The sequence below is a fragment of the Amphibalanus amphitrite genome, unplaced genomic scaffold (assembly GCF_019059575.1).
Source record: "Amphibalanus amphitrite isolate SeventyFive unplaced genomic scaffold, NRLGWU_Aamphi_draft 000040F_arrow, whole genome shotgun sequence".
Lineage (NCBI taxonomy): Eukaryota > Metazoa > Arthropoda > Thecostraca > Balanomorpha > Balanidae > Amphibalanus > Amphibalanus amphitrite.
The window spans coordinates 629,474-648,938 of record NW_024881536.1 but is presented as its reverse complement, the minus strand read 5'-3'; the positions used below and the strand labels follow the sequence as shown (position 1 = coordinate 648,938).

At 47.7% G+C, this 19,465-nt stretch overlaps 1 protein-coding gene across 1 annotated transcript in view; it reads left to right on the top strand.

Moving 5' to 3' along the window:
• The window catches only part of LOC122374705 (hemocyte protein-glutamine gamma-glutamyltransferase-like), a 70,848-nt gene that overhangs the window by 9,774 nt on the left and 41,609 nt on the right, over nucleotides 1-19,465 (top strand). Inside the window, exons 2-3 of the mRNA XM_043353627.1 lie at nucleotides 13,155-13,630; nucleotides 16,326-16,451. The gene's annotated coding sequence lies outside the window, so the exon portion shown is untranslated. The remainder of the gene's footprint in view (nucleotides 1-13,154; nucleotides 13,631-16,325; nucleotides 16,452-19,465) is intronic.

The window sequence follows — 19,465 nt, the reverse complement described above, 5'->3', positions numbered from 1 at the left end:
CCTACTTTTCGAGACCATGTTTGGCCGGAATCGCGATTCGGCGTATGTCGGCTCGCATTAGCCGCGCGTTTGCAGTCTTTTCGTGGTTTCAAGCGTTCAAACATGTGATATGATGTTGCCCCCATGCATTAGGGTGGGTGTCAAGGTCATCTGAAGGTCAGGTCAGGTCATTGACCTTTGGTGACCTCGGTTCACTTTTTCGAGTTTTACATGTTTCTAGGCCAGTTTTTTTTAGCTGAATTCGAATTTAGTAACCATATGAACGTTTACGAAGTAGTTTTGGTACCTTCGTAACATGTTACGAAGCTGTCAGAGGCGGTTGACACCTACTAGGAATACCCGGCAGGACCCCTACTGGTTGACCTGACCTGACCTGACCCGACCTGGACTAAATGCATAAAGACATCATCTGTGATCAAAACTAACATGATATTCGTGATCGGCGCCCCGAAAACCCCCATAGCAGCCACACTTTACGACGTTTTAACAGGTCCCGATTTTCCCGACTTTTGGGTCATTGACCTGACCTGCAAGGTCAACCAATGACCTAGGACCTTAAAATTAGGTATCATCGGCTTCCTCTCGTGACGGGCAACACGCTCGTTTTTTCCGCGAAGCTCTAGCTCGATCAGGGGCGAAACGGCAAGGGGGGGTCCAACGGACCCCCCCCCCTTATACGTTCGCGGCTGGAAAAACACTAATACGGGCGAGGGTTAAGGCCCGTAAAGCCCCCTAGACCCGTAAAATATCCGTAAAATCGCCTTTGTACGGACAAAAAAGTGGTGCTATGGTAAAAATGGGTATCAATCGAAAGCTCTCGGTTACCCAGACACAGTCCTGCAGGAAAATTTCACTTTTTCCCCATAGGAAAGTTTTTACGGGAAAATCAAAATTTTGGGTCAATGGGGGGTCCCCCCGATTTCGTTCAAAATCGGCACACAGGTGTCCCACCACCAGCCGAGAAACTTTCCCCAAAACGGTCCCCGTTGCATTGACGTTTAAGGCCCGTAAAGCCCCCTAGACTCGTAAAATATCCGTAAAATCGCCTTTGTACGGACAAAAAAGTGGTGCTATGGTAAAAATGGGTATCAATCGAAAGCTCTCGGTTACCCAGACACAGTCCTGCAGGAAAATTTCACTTTTTCCCATAGGAAAGTTTGTACGGGAAAATCAAAATTTTGGGTCAATAGGGGGTCCCCCCCGATTTCGTTCAAAATCGGCACACAGGTGCCCCACCACCAGCCGAGAAACTTTCCCCAAAACGGTCCCCGTTGCATTGACGTTTAAGGCCCGTAAAGCCCCCTAGACTCGTAAAATATCCGTAAAATCGCCTTTGTACGGACAAAAAAGTGGTGCTATGGTAAAAATGGGTATCAATCGAAAGCTCTCGGTTACCCAGACACAGTCCTGCAGGAAAATTTCACTTTTTCCCCATAGGAAAGTTTTTACGGGAAAATCAAAATTTTGGGTCAAAGGGGGGTCCCCCCCGATTTCGTTCAAAATCGGCACACAGGTGCCCCACCACCAGCCGAGAAACTTTCCCCAAAACGGTCCCCGTTGCATTGACCCGTAAGGCCCGTAAAGCCCCCTAGACTCGTAAAATATCCGTAAAATCGCCTTTGTACGGACAAAAAAGTGGTGCTATGGTAAAAATGGGTATCAATCGAAAGCTCTCGTTTACCCAGACACAGTCCTGCAGAAAAATTTCACTTTTTCCCCATAGGAAAGTTTTTACGGGAAAATCAAAATTTTGGGTCAATGGGGGTCCCCCCCGATTTCGTACAAAATCGGCACACAGGTGCCCCACCACCAGCCGAGAAACTTTCCCCAAAACGGTCCCCGTTGCATTGACGTTTAAGGCCCGTAAAGCCCCCTAGACTCGTAAAATATCCGTAAAATCGCCTTTGTACGGACAAAAAAGTGGTGCTATGGTAAAAATGGGTATCAATCGAAAGCTCTTGTTTACCCAGACACAGTCCTGCAGGAAAATTTCACTTTTTCAACATAGGAAATTTTTTACAGGAAAATCAAAATTTTGGGTCAATGGGGGGTCCCCCCCGATTTCGTTCAAAATCGGCACACAGGTTCCCCACCACCAACCGAGAAACTTTCCCCAAAACGGTCCCCGTTGCATTGACGTTTAAGGCCCGTAAAGCCCCCTAGACTCGTAAAATATCCGTAAAATCGCCTTTGTACGGACAAAAAAGTGGTGCTATGGTAAAAATGGGTATCAATCGAAAGCTCTCGTTTACCCAGACACAGTCCGTCCGATTTTGAACGAAATCGGGGGGACCCCCATTGACCCGAAATTTTGATTTTCCCGTAAAAACTTTCCTATGGGAAAAAAAGTGAAATTTTCCTGCCAGACTGTGTCTGGGTAACCGAGAGCTTTCGATTGATATCCATTTTTACCATAGCACCACTTTTTTGTCCGTACAAAGGCGATTTTACGGATATTTTACGAGTCTAGGGGGCTTTACGGGCCTTAAACATCAATGCAACGGGGACCGTTTTGGGGAAAGTTTCTCGGCTGGTGGTGGGGCACCTGTGTGCCGATTTTGAACGAAATCAGGGGGGACCCCCATTGACCCAAAATTTTGATTTTCCCGTAAAAACTTTCCTATGGGGAAAAAGTGAAATTTTCCTGCAGGACTGTGTCTGGGTAACCGAGAGCTTTCGATTGATACCCTTTTTTACCATAGCACCACTTTTTTGTCCGTACAAAGGCGATTTTACGGATATTTTACGAGTCTAGGGGGCTTTACGGGCCTTAAACGTCAATGCAACGGGGACCGTTTTGGGGAAAGTTTCTCGGCTGGTGGTGGGGCACCTGTGTGCCGATTTTGAACGAAATCGGGGGGGACCCCCCATTGACCCAAAATTTTGATTTTCCCGTAAAAACTTTCCTATGGAGTAAAAGTGATATTTTCCTGCAGGACTGTGTCTGAATAACCGAGAGCTTTCGATTGATACCCATTTTTACCATAGCACCACTTTTTTGTCCGTACAAAGGCGATTTTACGGATATTTTACGAGTCTAGGGGGCTTTACGGGCCTTAAACGTCAATGCAACGGGGACCGTTTTGGGGAAAGTTTCTCGGCTGGTGGTGGGGCACCTGTGTGCCGATTTTGAACGAAACCGGGGGGACCCCCCATTGACCCAAAATTTTGATTTTCCCTTAAAAACTTTCCTATGGGGAAAAAGTGAAATTTTCCTGCAGGACTGTGTCTGGGTAACCGAGAGCTTTCGATTGATACCCATTTTTACCATAGCACCACTTTTTTGTCCGTACAAAGGCGATTTTACGGATATTTTACGAGTCTAGGGGGCTTTACGGGCCTTAAACGTCAATGCAACGGGGACCGTTTTGGGGAAAGTTTCTCGGCTGGTGGTGGGGCACCTGTGTGCCGATTTTGAACGAAATCGGGGGGGACCCCCCATTGACCCAAAATTTTGATTTTCCCGTAAAAACTTTCCTATGGGGAAAAAGTGAAATTTTCCTGCAGGACTGTGTCTGGGTAACCGAGAGCTTTCGATTGATACCCATTTTTACCATAGCACCACTTTTTTGTCCGTACAAAGGCGATTTTACGGATATTTTACGAGTCTAGGGGGCTTTACGGGCCTTAAACGTCAATGCAACGGGGACCGTTTTGGGGAAAGTTTCTCGGCTGGTGGTGGGGCACCTGTGTGCCGATTTTGAACGAAATCGGTAGGGACCCCCCATTGACCCAAAATTTTGAATTTCCCGTAAAAACTTTCCTATGGTGTAAAAGTGAAATTTTCCTGCAGGACTGTGTCTGGGTAACCGAGAGCTTTCGATTGATACCCATTTTTACCATAGCCCCACTTTTTTGTCCGTACAAAGGCGATTTTACGGATATTTTACGAGTCTAGGGGGCTTTACGGGCCTTAAACGTCAATGCAACGGGGACCGTTTTGGGGAAAGTTTCTCGGCTGGTGGTGGGGCACCTGTGTGCCAATTTTGAACGAAATCGGGGGGACACCCCATTGACCCAAAATTTTGATTTTCCCGTAAAAACTTTCCTATGGGGAAAAAGTGAAATTTTTCTGCAGGACTGTGTCTGGGTAAACGAGAGCTTTCGATTGATACCCATTTTCACCATAGCACCACTTTTTTGTCCGTACAAAGGCGATTTTACGCATATTTTACGAGTCTAGGGGGCTTTACGGGCCTTAAACGTCAATGCAACGGGGACCGTTTTGGGGAAAGTTTCTCGGCTGGTGGTGGGGCACCTGTGTGCCGATTTTGAACGAAATCGGGGGGACCCCCATTGACCCAAAATTTTGATTTTCCCGTAAAAACTTTCCTATGGGGAAAAAGTGAAATTTTCCTGCAGGACTGTGTCTGGGTAACCGAGAGCTTTCGATTGATACCCATTTTTACCATAGCACCACTTTTTTGTCCGTACAAAGGCGATTTTACGGATATTTTACGAGTCTAGGGGGCTTTACGGGCCTTAAACATCAATTCAACGGGACCGTTTTGGGGAAAGTTTCTCGGCTGGTGGTGGGGCACCTGTGTTCCGATTTTGAACGAAATCAGGGGGGACCCCCTATTGACCCAAAATTTTGATTTTCCCGTAAAAACTTTCCTATGGGGAAAAAGTGAAATTTTCCTGCAGGACTGTGTCTGGGTAACCGAGAGCTTTCGATTGATACCCATTTTTACCATAGCACCACTTTTTTGTCCGTACAAAGGCGATTTTACGGATATTTTACGAGTCTAGGGGGCTTTACGGGCCTTAAACGTCAATGCAACGGGGACCGTTTTGGGGAAAGTTTCTCGGCTGGTGGTGGGGCACCTGTGTGCCGATTTTGAACGAAATCGGGGGGGACCCCCCCATTGACCCAAAATTTTAATTTTCCCGTAAAAACTTTCCTATGGAGTAAAAGTGAAATTTTCCTGCAGGACTGTGTCTGGGTAACCGAGAGCTTTCGATTGATACCCATTTTTACCATAGCACCACTTTTTTGTCCGTACAAAGGTGATTTTACGGATATTTTACGAGTCTAGGGGGCTTTACGGGCCTTAAACGTCAATGCAACGGGGACCGTTTTGGGGAAAGTTTCTCGGCTGGTGGTGGGGCACCTGTGTGCCGATTTTGAACGAAACCGGGGGGACCCCCCCATTGACCCAAAATTTTGATTTTCCCTTAAAAACTTTCCTATGGGGAAAAAGTGAAATTTTCCTGCAGGACTGTGTCTGGGTAACCGAGAGCTTTCGATTGATACCCATTTTTACCATAGCACCACTTTTTTTGTCCGTACAAAGGCGATTTTACGGATATTTTACGAGTCTAGGGGGCTTTACGGGCCTTAAACGTCAATGCAACGGGGACCGTTTTGGGGAAAGTTTTTCGGCTGGTGGTGGGGCACCTGTGTGCCGATTTTGAACGAAATCAGGGGGGACCCCCCATTGACCCAAAATTTTGATTTTCCCGTAAAAACTTTCCTATGGGGAAAAAGTGAAATTTTCCTGCAGGACTGTGTCTGGGTAACCGAGAGCTTTCGATTGATACCCATTTTTACCATAGCACCACTTTTTTGTCCGTACAAAGGCGATTTTACGGATATTTTACGAGTCTAGGGGGCTTTACGGGCCTTAAACGTCAATGCAACGGGGACCGTTTTGGGGAAAGTTTCTCGGCTGGTGGTGGGGCACCTGTGTGCCGATTTTGAACGAAATCGGGGGGGACCCCCCATTGACCCAAAATTTTGATTTTCCCGTAAAAACTTTCCTATGGAGTAAAAGTGAAATTTTCCTGCAGGACTGTGTCTGGGTAACCGAGAGCTTTCGATTGATACCCATTTTTTACCATAGCACCACTTTTTTGTCCGTACAAAGGCGATTTTACGGATATTTTACGAGTCTAGGGGGCTTTACGGGCCTTAAACGTCAATGCAACGGGGACCGTTTTGGGGAAAGTTTCTCGGCTGGTGGTGGGGCACCTGTGTGCCGATTTTGAACGAAATCGGGGGGGACCCCCCATTGACCCAAAATTTTGATTTTCCCGTAAAAACTTTCCTATGGGGAAAAAGTGAAATTTTTCTGCAGGACTGTGTCTGGGTAAACGAGAGCTTTCGATTGATACCCATTTTTACCATAGCACCACTTTGTTGTCCGTACAAAGGCGATTTTACGCATATTTTACGAGTCTAGGGGGCTTTATGGGCCTTAAACGTCAATGCAACGGGGACCGTTTTGGGGAAAGTTTCTCGGCTGGTGGTGGGGCACCTGTGTGCCGATTTTGAACGAAATCGGGGGGGACCCCCATTGACCCAAAATTTTGATTTTCCCGTAAAAACTTTTCTATGGGGAAAAAGTGAAATTTTCCTGCAGGACTGTGTCTGGGTAACCGAGAGCTTTCGATTGATACCCATTTTTACCATAGCACCACTTTTTTGTCCGTACAAAGGCGATTTTACGGATATTTTACGAGTCTAGGGGGCTTTACGGGCCTTAAACGTCAATGCAACGGGACCGTTTTGGGGAAAGTTTCTCGGCTGGTGGTGGGGCACCTGTGTGCCGATTTTGAACGAAATCGGGGGGGACCCCCTATTGACCCAAAATTTTGATTTTCCCGTAAAAACTTTCCTATGGGGAAAAAGTGAAATTTTCCTGCAGGACTGTGTCTGGGTAACCGAGAGCTTTCGATTGATACCCATTTTTACCATAGCACCACTTTTTTGTCCGTACAAAGGCGATTTTACGGATATTTTACGAGTCTAGGGGGCTTTACGGGCCTTAAACGTCAATGCAACGGGACCGTTTTGGGGAAAGTTTCTCGGCTGGTGGTGGGGCACCTGTGTGCCGATTTTGAACGAAATCGGGGGGGACCCCCCATTGACCCAAAATTTTGATTTTCCCGTAAAAACTTTCCTATGGAGTAAAAGTGAAATTTTCCTGCAGGACTGTGTCTGGGTAACCGAGAGCTTTCGATTGATACCCATTTTTACCATAGCACCACTTTTTTGTCCGTACAAAGGCGATTTTACGGATATTTTACGAGTCTAGGGGGCTTTACGGGCCTTAAACGTCAATGCAACGGGGACCGTTTTGGGGAAAGTTTCTCGGCTGGTGGTGGGGCACCTGTGTGCCGATTTTGAACGAAACCGGGGGGGACCCCCCATTGACCCAAAATTTTGATTTTCCCTTAAAAACTTTCCTATGGGGAAAAAGTGAAATTTTCCTGCAGGACTGTGTCTGGGTAACCGAGAGCTTTCGATTGATACCCATTTTTACCATAGCACCACTTTTTTTGTCCGTACAAAGGCGATTTTACGGATATTTTACGAGTCTAGGGGGCTTTACGGGCCTTAAACGTCAATGCAACGGGGACCGTTTTGGGGAAAGTTTTTCGGCTGGTGGTGGGGCACCTGTGTGCCGATTTTGAACGAAATCAGGGGGGACCCCCCATTGACCCAAAATTTTGATTTTCCCGTAAAAACTTTCCTATGGGGAAAAAGTGAAATTTTCCTGCAGGACTGTGTCTGGGTAACCGAGAGCTTTCGATTGATACCCATTTTTACCATAGCACCACTTTTTTGTCCGTACAAAGGCGATTTTACGGATATTTTACGAGTCTAGGGGGCTTTACGGGCCTTAAACGTCAATGCAACGGGGACCGTTTTGGGGAAAGTTTCTCGGCTGGTGGTGGGGCACCTGTGTGCCGATTTTGAACGAAATCGGGGGGGACCCCCCATTGACCCAAAATTTTGATTTTCCCGTAAAAACTTTCCTATGGAGTAAAAGTGAAATTTTCCTGCAGGACTGTGTCTGGGTAACCGAGAGCTTTCGATTGATACCCATTTTTACCATAGCACCACTTTTTTGTCCGTACAAAGGCGATTTTACGGATATTTTACGAGTCTAGGGGGCTTTACGGGCCTTAAACGTCAATGCAACGGGGACCGTTTTGGGGAAAGTTTCTCGGCTGGTGGTGGGGCACCTGTGTGCCGATTTTGAACGAAATCGGGGGGGGACCCCCCATTGACCCAAAATTTTGATTTTCCCGTAAAAACTTTCCTATGGGGAAAAAGTGAAATTTTCCTGCAGGACTGTGTCTGGGTAAACGAGAGCTTTCGATTGATACCCATTTTTACCATAGCACCACTTTTTTGTCCGTACAAAGGCGATTTTACGGATATTTTACGAGTCTAGGGGGCTTTACGGGCCTTAAACGTCAATGCAACGGGGACCGTTTTGGGGAAAGTTTTTCGGCTGGTGGTGGGGCACCTGTGTGCCGATTTTGAACGAAATCGGGGGGGACCCCCCATTGACCCAAAATTTTGATTTTCCCGTAAAAACTTTCCTATGGAGTAAAAGTGAAATTTTCCTGCAGGACTGTGTCTGGGTAACCGAGAGCTTTCGATTGATACCCATTTTTACCATAGCACCACTTTTTTGTCCGTACAAAGGCGATTTTACGGATATTTTACGAGTCTAGGGGGCTTTACGGGCCTTAAACGTCAATGCAACGGGGACCGTTATGGGGAAAGTTTCTCGGCTGGTGGTGGGGCACCTGTGTGCCGATTTTGAACGAAATCGGGGGGACCCCCCATTGACCCAAAATTTTGATTTTCCCGTAAAAACTTTTCTATGGGGAAAAAGTGAAATTTTTCTGCAGGACTGTGTCTGGGTAAACGAGAGCTTTCGATTGATACCCATTTTTACCATAGCACCACTTTTTTGTCCGTACAAAGGCGATTTTACGCATATTTTACGAGTCTAGGGGGCTTTACGGGCCTTAAACGTCAATGCAACGGGGACCGTTTTGGGGAAAGTTTCTCGGCTGGTGGTGGGGCACCTGTGTGCCGATTTTGAACGAAATCGGGGGGACCCCCATTGAACCAAAATTTTGATTTTCCCGTAAAAACTTTCCTATGGGGAAAAAGTGAAATTTTCCTGCAGGACTGTGTCTGGGTAACCGAGAGCTTTCGATTGATACCCATTTTTACCATAGCACCACTTTTTTGTCCGTACAAAGGCGATTTTACGGATATTTTACGAGTCTAGGGGGCTTTACGGGCCTTAAACATCAATGCAACGGGGACCGTTTTGGGGAAAGTTTCTCGGCTGGTGGTGGGGCACCTGTGTGCCGATTTTGAACGAAATCAGGGGGGACCCCCTATTGACCCAAAATTTTGATTTTCCCGTAAAAACTTTCCTATGGGGAAAAAGTGAAATTTTCCTGCAGGACTGTGTCTGGGTAACCGAGAGCTTTCGATTGATACCCATTTTTACCATAGCACCACTTTTTTGTCCGTACAAAGGCGATTTTACGGATATTTTACGAGTCTAGGGGGCTTTACGGGCCTTAAACGTCAATGCAACGGGGACCGTTTTGGGGAAAGTTTCTCGGCTGGTGGTGGGGCACCTGTGTGCCGATTTTGAACGAAATCGGGGGGGACCCCCCCATTGACCCAAAATTTTGATTTTCCCGTAAAAACTTTCCTATGGAGTAAAAGTGAAATTTTCCTGCAGGACTGTGTCTGGGTAACCGAGAGCTTTCGATTGATACCCATTTTTACCATAGCACCACTTTTTTGTCCGTACAAAGGCGATTTTACGGATATTTTACGAGTCTAGGGGGCTTTACGGGCCTTAAACGTCAATGCAACGGGGACCGTTTTGGGGAAAGTTTCTCGGCTGGTGGTGGGGCACCTGTGTGCCGATTTTGAACGAAACCGGGGGGACCCCCCATTGACCCAAAATTTTGATTTTCCCTTAAAAACTTTCCTATGGGGAAAAAGTGAAATTTTCCTGTAGGACTGTGTCTGGGTAACCGAGAGCTTTCGATTGATACCCATTTTTACCATAGCACCACTTTTTTTGTCCGTACAAAGGCGATTTTACGGATATTTTACGAGTCTAGGGGGCTTTACGGGCCTTAAACGTCAATGCAACGGGGACCGTTTTGGGGAAAGTTTTTCGGCTGGTGGTGGGGCACCTGTGTGCCGATTTTGAACGAAATCAGGGGGGACCCCCCATTGACCCAAAATTTTGATTTTCCCGTAAAAACTTTCCTATGGGGAAAAAGTGAAATTTTCCTGCAGGACTGTGTCTGGGTAACCGAGAGCTTTCGATTGATACCCATTTTTACCATAGCACCACTTTTTTGTCCGTACAAAGGCGATTTTACGGATATTTTACGAGTCTAGGGGGCTTTACGGGCCTTAAACGTCAATGCAACGGGGACCGTTTTGGGGAAAGTTTCTCGGCTGGTGGTGGGGCACCTGTGTGCCGATTTTGAACGAAATCGGGGGGGACCCCCCATTGACCCAAAATTTTGATTTTCCCGTAAAAACTTTCCTATGGAGTAAAAGTGAAATTTTCCTGCAGGACTGTGTCTGGGTAACCGAGAGCTTTCGATTGATACCCATTTTTACCATAGCACCACTTTTTTGTCCGTACAAAGGCGATTTTACGGATATTTTACGAGTCTAGGGGGCTTTACGGGCCTTAAACGTCAATGCAACGGGGACCGTTTTGGGGAAAGTTTCTCGGCTGGTGGTGGGGCACCTGTGTGCCGATTTTGAACGAAATCGGGGGGGACCCCCCATTGACCCAAAATTTTGATTTTCCCGTAAAAACTTTCCTATGGGGAAAAAGTGAAATTTTTCTGCAGGACTGTGTCTGGGTAAACGAGAGCTTTCGATTGATACCCATTTTTACCATAGCACCACTTTTTTGTCCGTACAAAGGCGATTTTACGCATATTTTACGAGTCTAGGGGGCTTTATGGGCCTTAAACGTCAATGCAACGGGGACCGTTTTGGGGAAAGTTTCTCGGCTGGTGGTGGGGCACCTGTGGGCCGATTTTGAACGAAATCAGGGGGGACCCCCTATTGACCCAAAATTTTGATTTTCCCGTAAAAACTTTCCTATGGGGAAAAAGTGAAATTTTCCTGCAGGACTGTGTCTGGGTAACCGAGAGCTTTCGATTGATACCCATTTTTACCATAGCACCACTTTTTTGTCCGTACAAAGGCGATTTTACGGATATTTTACGAGTCTAGGGGGCTTTACGGGCCTTAAACGTCAATGCAACGGGACCGTTTTGGGGAAAGTTTCTCGGCTGGTGGTGGGGCACCTGTGTGCCGATTTTGAACGAAATCGGGGGGACCCCCCATTGACCCAAAATTTTGATTTTCCCGTAAAAACTTTCCTATGGAGTAAAAGTGAAATTTTCCTGCAGGACTGTGTCTGGGTAACCGAGAGCTTTCGATTGATACCCATTTTTACCATAGCACCACTTTTTTGTCCGTACAAAGGCGATTTTACGGATATTTTACGAGTCTAGGGGGCTTTACGGGCCTTAAACGTCAATGCAACGGGGACCGTTTTGGGGAAAGTTTCTCGGCTGGTGGTGGGGCACCTGTGTGCCGATTTTGAACGAAACCGGGGGGACCCCCCATTGACCCAAAATTTTGATTTTCCCTTAAAAACTTTCCTATGGGGAAAAAGTGAAATTTTCCTGCAGGACTGTGTCTGGGTAACCGAGAGCTTTCGATTGATACCCATTTTTACCATAGCACCACTTTTTTTGTCCGTACAAAGGCGATTTTACGGATATTTTACGAGTCTAGGGGGCTTTACGGGCCTTAAACGTCAATGCAACGGGGACCGTTTTGGGGAAAGTTTTTCGGCTGGTGGTGGGGCACCTGTGTGCCGATTTTGAACGAAATCAGGGGGGACCCCCCATTGACCCAAAATTTTGATTTTCCCGTAAAAACTTTCCTATGGGGAAAAAGTGAAATTTTCCTGCAGGACTGTGTCTGGGTAACCGAGAGCTTTCGATTGATACCCATTTTTACCATAGCACCACTTTTTTGTCCGTACAAAGGCGATTTTACGGATATTTTACGAGTCTAGGGGGCTTTACGGGCCTTAAACGTCAATGCAACGGGGACCGTTTTGGGGAAAGTTTCTCGGCTGGTGGTGGGGCACCTGTGTGCCGATTTTGAACGAAATCGGGGGGACCCCCCATTGACCCAAAATTTTGATTTTCCCGTAAAAACTTTCCTATGGAGTAAAAGTGAAATTTTCCTGCAGGACTGTGTCTGGGTAACCGAGAGCTTTCGATTGATACCCATTTTTACCATAGCACCACTTTTTTGTCCGTACAAAGGCGATTTTACGGATATTTTACGAGTCTAGGGGGCTTTACGGGCCTTAAACGTCAATGCAACGGGGACCGTTTTGGGGAAAGTTTCTCGGCTGGTGGTGGGGCACCTGTGTGCCGATTTTGAACGAAATCGGGGGGGACCCCCCATTGACCCAAAATTTTGATTTTCCCGTAAAAACTTTCCTATGGGGAAAAAGTGAAATTTTCCTGCAGGACTGTGTCTGGGTAAACGAGAGCTTTCGATTGATACCCATTTTTACCTCCTTGTGACGTCATTTCTAGGGGAAAACGGGTCATAAAGGTTTCCCTCTACCGGGGCCTTTTTTCCCCCTACCGAATCTGTGCTGTGCTGAACCTGTGCTGAATCTGTGCCAACTTCCGTTACATAAATCGTATGCCATATTTATGAGACGTATGCATACCTACAAGTTGTTTTCGCTAACTCCATGCAAAAGTTCACACAAAGGTCAAAGTTCCATTATAAATATGCAACGCATTACTGACCAAATAAAAGATCGGTTTCAACAAAAAAAAACAAGTTTTGACATTGACGACATTGATGACATTGACGCAGCTGAAAAATATGTGTGTGCTGGCGAAAGGCTGTGAGTGTATATGCCATGGCAAAAAGTGAGTTTTTTCTTATTTTCTTCTTATTAGCATCAGTGTCGAGGCGACATTCTTCCATGGCTGCTCCCGGCACTGATGGAATCACACTGTTTCTCATGTCCTCCGTCGGTTGTCACACAAGGTCATGTGGACCCGGTTCACCTTCCGAAAAAAAACTTGCTCTCCTGCTGCGCGGCGTACTGCTAATTTATTCCACGGCGGCTCTCTCGCGGCCTCGGTAACAGACGAGCCGACTCCCACTCCCTGCCGCTCCTTTCCGCCGAACGGGCCCTCTCCTCCCTCCCTCTCCTCCCTCCCTCCCTTTGACCGCCGCTGACTGCGTCTCCCGCTATCTGACGGCGTTTCCTGACCAGTCTCCTGGTGCGTTTCAGACCCGTTCATCTCGCCCCGACCGACGCGGTCAGCAGCGCCGACCGACCTCTCCGGCACTACCGCCCTTCCCGGGAGACAGCGAGGAGCGCCTCTCCTGCCGGTGCCCTTCCCCCGCCGCCGGCGACTACCGACAGCACAGAGACTACGACCGCTGTCCGCAGCGAGACTACGACCGGTACCCACAGCGAGACTACTCTCCGCGCCCGGGCCCCAGCCGATCCGTAAACGACGGAAACTGCGGCGACTACAACCACTCCGGCGACCGGCGCTCGAAAAATCTCTACAACTCCGGTGAGTGCTGCCGCTCAGGCGACTACAGCCGCCCCGGCGACTACTACCGCCGCGACTACGAGGACTATTTGAGCCCCGACGACACCGAGCCCGGCCGGGTCTCCGACCGAAACTACCGAGCTCCGAGCACCGACCAGGAAAGGAGGCGACGGGCCGCGACCGCTGCCGACCGCTCATCGAAACGGTACGTCACTACTTTTATGCAGCCTTTGTTACGTGTCAACCATCCATACACGACAATGCTTCACCTCGCGCGCAAATGTGTTCAATTCATTACCCGTTAAAACTATTTTATGTTTTCATTAATGCAGTGGTTCGTTTGCTCTAGAAGTCCCTTTTCACGAACTTCTATGATTTGCAAGTCTATTGTTACATTTTAAACCGTTCTACGTTGTAAGTAGGGCAGCTCTGTACCGTCCAGCGCCGGTGAATTATCTGAGAGGATGTCTGTCGTCATTATTCCGCAAACAGTCATCCCAGACATCTGGTCATTCATCCCTTTTCCGGCTACCTCCGTGACGTGTTGCACTACCGGCGCAGAGGGTTCTCAGCATTGTGCTCACTCACGGGCTCCATGACGCACATCCTCACACCATGGCGTGGTAACCGACCCATTTCCCCGGGGTCAGCTCATGAGTCGAGATGACGAAACTCACCTCGCGGCTGCCGGAGCCCGGGATCCGCCCAGATTCGTATTGATGATACTATGCGGCCGATTCCTGTGAAAATTACACCTTGGTCCGCAGTAGTCTGTTGTGCCCGCGCTGACCTTGGCAGGGGGCCACCGGCCACCGGGGTTCCTCATTAACCCGCGCCCTGCTGGGGGGGGTGTTTGAACACCCCCCCTTGTGGTTTTTCGCGAATATCTCAAAAACGGCGGCGCGAGGCGCCGCCGTTTTTGGTACACCTTATCATACATCAATTCTACACATGTTGTGAAAATTTCAGACCAAGGTCATTCAAGGTCAGGTCACCAGGTCACTTGAAGTGACCTCACCTCATAAAAAGTTTCAATGTCTGTCATAGCCACACCGAGTGACCGATCGCTTTGAAACTTTCAGCGATTGCTAAGAGCAATAGCACATACAAAATGTATATCTCAGAATTTTGATATCGATGACCTAAGGTCAGGTCAATTTTGCGATCTCCCCATTATAAGTCAATGGGAGAAAATTGAAATGCGCCTCTTTTGGACGAAAGACATTATAAACACTCCCAAACACTGAATTACAAGTGGTTTAGACACACTGAACATGAAAATGGTGTCCGTGACCCCTGTTTATGCCCTGAGGTCATCTTAGGTCACGAATGGTATCTAACAGTTTTTCGCAAATAACTTTTGATAGAGGCATGCTATAGCGATGAAAACGCACTAGCTGTGTTCAGCTCGACGATACGGATCGACTGATATGCAACATGACCCTTTCAGGTCAGGTCATGACCTTGACCTGAGGTCAAATTTTTAAGTTGACCTTTCAAGGTCAAATTATAGTTCATTCGATGCGTCTTGACGAGAGGAACACGATGACGGTAAAAGTAAGCTCGTGCAAGGCTTGGGTCAAAAGTTATTGCAGAAAAACACTTTCCGAAAAAATCGGCTATTTTTGCAGTTTTTGCCCCCTGCAGGCAAAACCGTTGACGTTAGGTCAAATCTGAGAGAATTATTCAGAAAGGGCGTTAATAGGGCTATCGGATGCACTTTTCTGCGGCGCTGTAGCTCTATTGGTTCCCGAGTTATGCGTTGGCATCTTGGAAATTGTCGACATTCGACCTGGAAATCGGCGAAATTTTGCTTTCAATGACCTCTGGTGACCTGACCTTTGACCTGACCAAAAAATTGACCGAGGTGATTTCGTCATTATTTTTGACGCTCTTTCGAACGCCGCCTTCCGCGTATCGCTACGTGGCCCAGGGGCCGAGTTAGAAGGGGGGGGTGTTCAGACACCCCCCCCCCCCCCCAGCAGGGCGTGGAAATCCAGGACCCCCAGCCGGGCGCGGGTTAACAACTCATGGGGGAGGGGCTGCTGGCCGCCAGACTGGCAGCCCCTCCACGAGACCTCCGAATACGATACCGGCTGCATGACCGATGTGTCCGCGTCTTCGTGTCTCTGCAATGATGTATCGCCAAACTGTCCGATCGGGCCTGTTGTCATGCCAGTCACGGCTTTGTGCCAATGTCGGAGCTCGTCTTTATGACGGAGGGCGGGGACGCGCCTGACGTACCGGCTCCGTATACTCCCGTATTCGGTGCACGAGCTCCTGCACGGCTTGTCCTGCACCATGCACGGCGATCGTTTCCCGGGATGGGATAATTGGAAACGATCCGCAGCGCTCCTCCTGAACCGATCGCCCAACGCATCAGTCGCTCGTTCCACGGCCTTATACGCCTTATGGAAATGCGCCGTTTGGGGTAGTGGCAACCACTGTGGTCAGGACGAGTCGTACGTGATGTGTGGCATTCTACTTTTAGGTATTTCGCTCATGAATTTATTGTGCAATGTGCATGGTGTCTGGCCGAGCCACACTTGGTCTGCATCTTTTTACAGCGTTAAGCTATTCATAAGGTTTGAACAAGGTGTCCGATCGTCCATTCCTGCATGACCAGCGAGCGATTTTGACGTTTATCCTTCAATCAGTCCACGGCTTCCGTTTCTTACACGGTGCGCGGTACGCACACTCTCCCTTCGATCAAGGCTATAGCTCCATGGTTTCACAGTTGTTGAACTGAAAACACACGGCTGTCTTCTGCTGGTAAAGTTAACTTTGCCTTGCCTGTCACACCTCTCACCTACTCCTTTGTTCCGTCACCCCGTTACGTTACCGTCACCCCAGGTCTCCCTCACCTGCCCCTCACCTGACCCTGTACCTCTCCCTTACAGGGAGGCCGCCCTCTCACCGAGTCGACCCAGCCGCCGAGGAGACGACCGGCGTTCGCTCTGCACGGTACCCTACTTTGGCTACTCGACCCTCGGAGGAGCCCCTCGCCAGGAACCGACCGATACCCGGTGAGTGTCATCCGCTCGGCACGGAGGGACGCTGGCCGCTGGGTCACCTGCCCGGCACGGAGGGCCGCTGGGTCGGCTCACCCGCCCCCTGGGAGGGTCGCTGGGTCGGGTCACCAGGAGGGACGCTGGCCGTTGGGTCACCAGCCCGGTACGGAGGGACGCTGGGTCGGGTCACCCGCCCGGTACGGAGGGCCGCTGGGTCGGGTCACCCGCCTGGCATGGAGGGTACTCTCGGCTAGCTCGACTGATGAGCCTGGTTATAGACATCTAAACAAACTTCAAATGATAATGCATATTTGGCATATCAAAAGAAAAAAATATAATTTTTTGGCATACAAGATTAGGAAGCGATCCTTTATTAAATTTATTGAAATATCAGAGTAAGACCTAAATCCATGGGAGCTTTCGTACGAGTATGTATAGCACACTGACCTATCAGACGCTTTTACGAGCGAAAAGGTAGGTCTAACTAGTCTACAAGGAAAATACTAACTGGTTCATATGCCGTGTCTAAGCATGTCGCTGCAATTCGTGAGAAGGTAATTATGGAACTATAAAATACCGCACAGCTATCCATCATATTTTCCTTCCTAACAATGACATTGACAACAGTCGCGCATGATAATATTGAGAACGAATGGGACTTAGCGCTATATTTAGAACCATGTTTTGGTACAAAGCAGCATGGCTTTCATCACTTTCCTTATAATTCATGTTATTACTCTATGCCCTCACATTCCACTCGTTGCACTACATAGAAGGATAAACCGTTAAGCTTGCTTTAATTTTGACATTATTTCATTATAACGTTACGTTTTTAGGAAAAATGCAAACAGAGTTGCACGCAATATTGATAAAGACGAGGTCTTAGAACTATCAACATATCCGTTGTTTTTCAATGACATATACCTTATTTTATGTTCTTTTTCCTGTAATTGTGTTTTACTATTAGTATTCAGCTTAGTTTGAGCATTTTTCATGGTACGATTGAGAACCGTGTCCGTGCTCCCGGATGTAAAGCGCTCGATCTCAACGGATGTTCGACCGTCCCTGATTTCTCGGTAGGCTGGTATCTGTAACACAGACTGGGCTCTGTTTCCCCGTACACTCTCTGTCGTTCGTAGATTTCCTTCGTCGCGACATTCCATGTCACAGTAATCCCTATCCTGGCACGGACGTAGTTCATGGTTTTGTGGCACATTGCATCAGAGAATGATAATGCTTGATGTTGAGAATCTAGGATCCGCACAATTTTCTAGTCAGTACCCAGCACGTACCGCCTAATCGTATACCATTTGTAGGCGCGCCTAATTTGCTCCTTCTACGGAATACCTGCCCTACCATTGCGGCATTTGTAAAGTTCATTTGAACGACACCTAGCTCGCCTCGCCGTTGATCAATACCTGCTCCCAAACAATCAGTTCAGTTCCAAGAATATTGACGGCTACGAATGTTGGACAGCGACTAACTATATACGTGTTGTTCCATCGATATATTGTCCTTCATCTCCGCTGCCCAACTCCGAACAGCACCGAGCGACAGCACCATTAAAGGGACCCTCCCACCTTAACATTAGTTTTGAGTTGAGATAGCCAAATTGGTGGCCATGGCCTGAAAATACCGGTTTGGGCATTCACAACATCGAAAAATGCTTTAATTCGGAGATATGGAATTTCAAACTTGCAGTTCTCGGATTCTAAGGGGCTAATGCATTGGTATGCCCCCTTAGAATTTGTGACGTCAGCGGAGATCTAACGATTTTTAAATCTTTTACTAAAACGTTTGGCAGCACGCGGTGGTATATGCTGCTTTGCGCGCAACAAATGCCGCACTTTCAAATAAAGTCGCTAGGAACAGCGGAGATCCCAAAAAGTAAACAAAAGTAAAAGTCTAATATCTTGAAAACCGGTGAATATTTTTCGATGAAATTTGGTAGATATTCATTTTTGCTCTTTCTGAACCGAGCGACATCACTTTCATGCCAATTCATTAACTTTTTTGAAGGTGGGAGCCGGGAGGGTCCCTTTAACACGCGCACTGCAGGGGGGGTGTTTTCAACCCCCCCTGTGGTTTTTCGCAAATTGCGAGAAAACGGCGGCGCGTAGCGCCGCCAAATTTTGCATACCTGTTCTCACAACTTTTGCACACCTTGAGTAAAAATTTTGACCCCAGGTGACCTATGGTCAGGTCACCAGGTCAGGTCAAGTGACCCTACCTCGAAACATAAATTTCGAAGTTTGCAATCCCACCAAGCCCACAGTTGTTGAGATATGATCTTGAAACCCACAGGAAATAGTAAAGTCATCACGAGCTACAACTTGTATATCTCGGAATTTTTATATCGATGACCTAAGGTCAGGTCATTTTTGCGACCGGCCCATTATAAGTCAATGGGAGAAATTTCAACTTACTCTGAATGCCATCCTATGACTTCAACACGCTCAGGATCATAGTATTACAGGTCCCTGTTGGTGATTTCACCGAAACATATCACTTATGACCTTTGGAAGGTGATATCCAGGTCATCTTAGGTCACCTGAGGTCACCAGCGGTTTTTCTTCAATAACTTGAGATTGAGTAGAGATAGAGACTCCGTTCGACGTTTATCGTGCTTTTCTCGTCAGTGCGGATCGAATGATATGCAACATGACCTATTTCGGTCAGGTCATGACCTTGACCTGAGGTCAAATTTTCAACTTGACCTTTCGAGGTCATATTATATATCATTCGATGCGCCTTGACGAGCTAAGAACGATGGCGTTCGAATCGATCCTCTGTCTTGTGTGCAAGACAAGTTATTCAAGAAAACTACCGCGAAATTCCTGTTGTGAAAATCGTAACATTTTATCTTCGGTGACCTCTGGTGACCTCGTTTTTGACCTGACCCAAAAATGATCTTAGTATTTCTTGTCGATCTCATCTTAACCTATCCAACGCCGTTTACCGCTTGTCGCTACGTTGCGCCGTTTTCGAGATCTCAGGGGGGGTTGTTTTCAACCCCCCCCCCTGCAGTT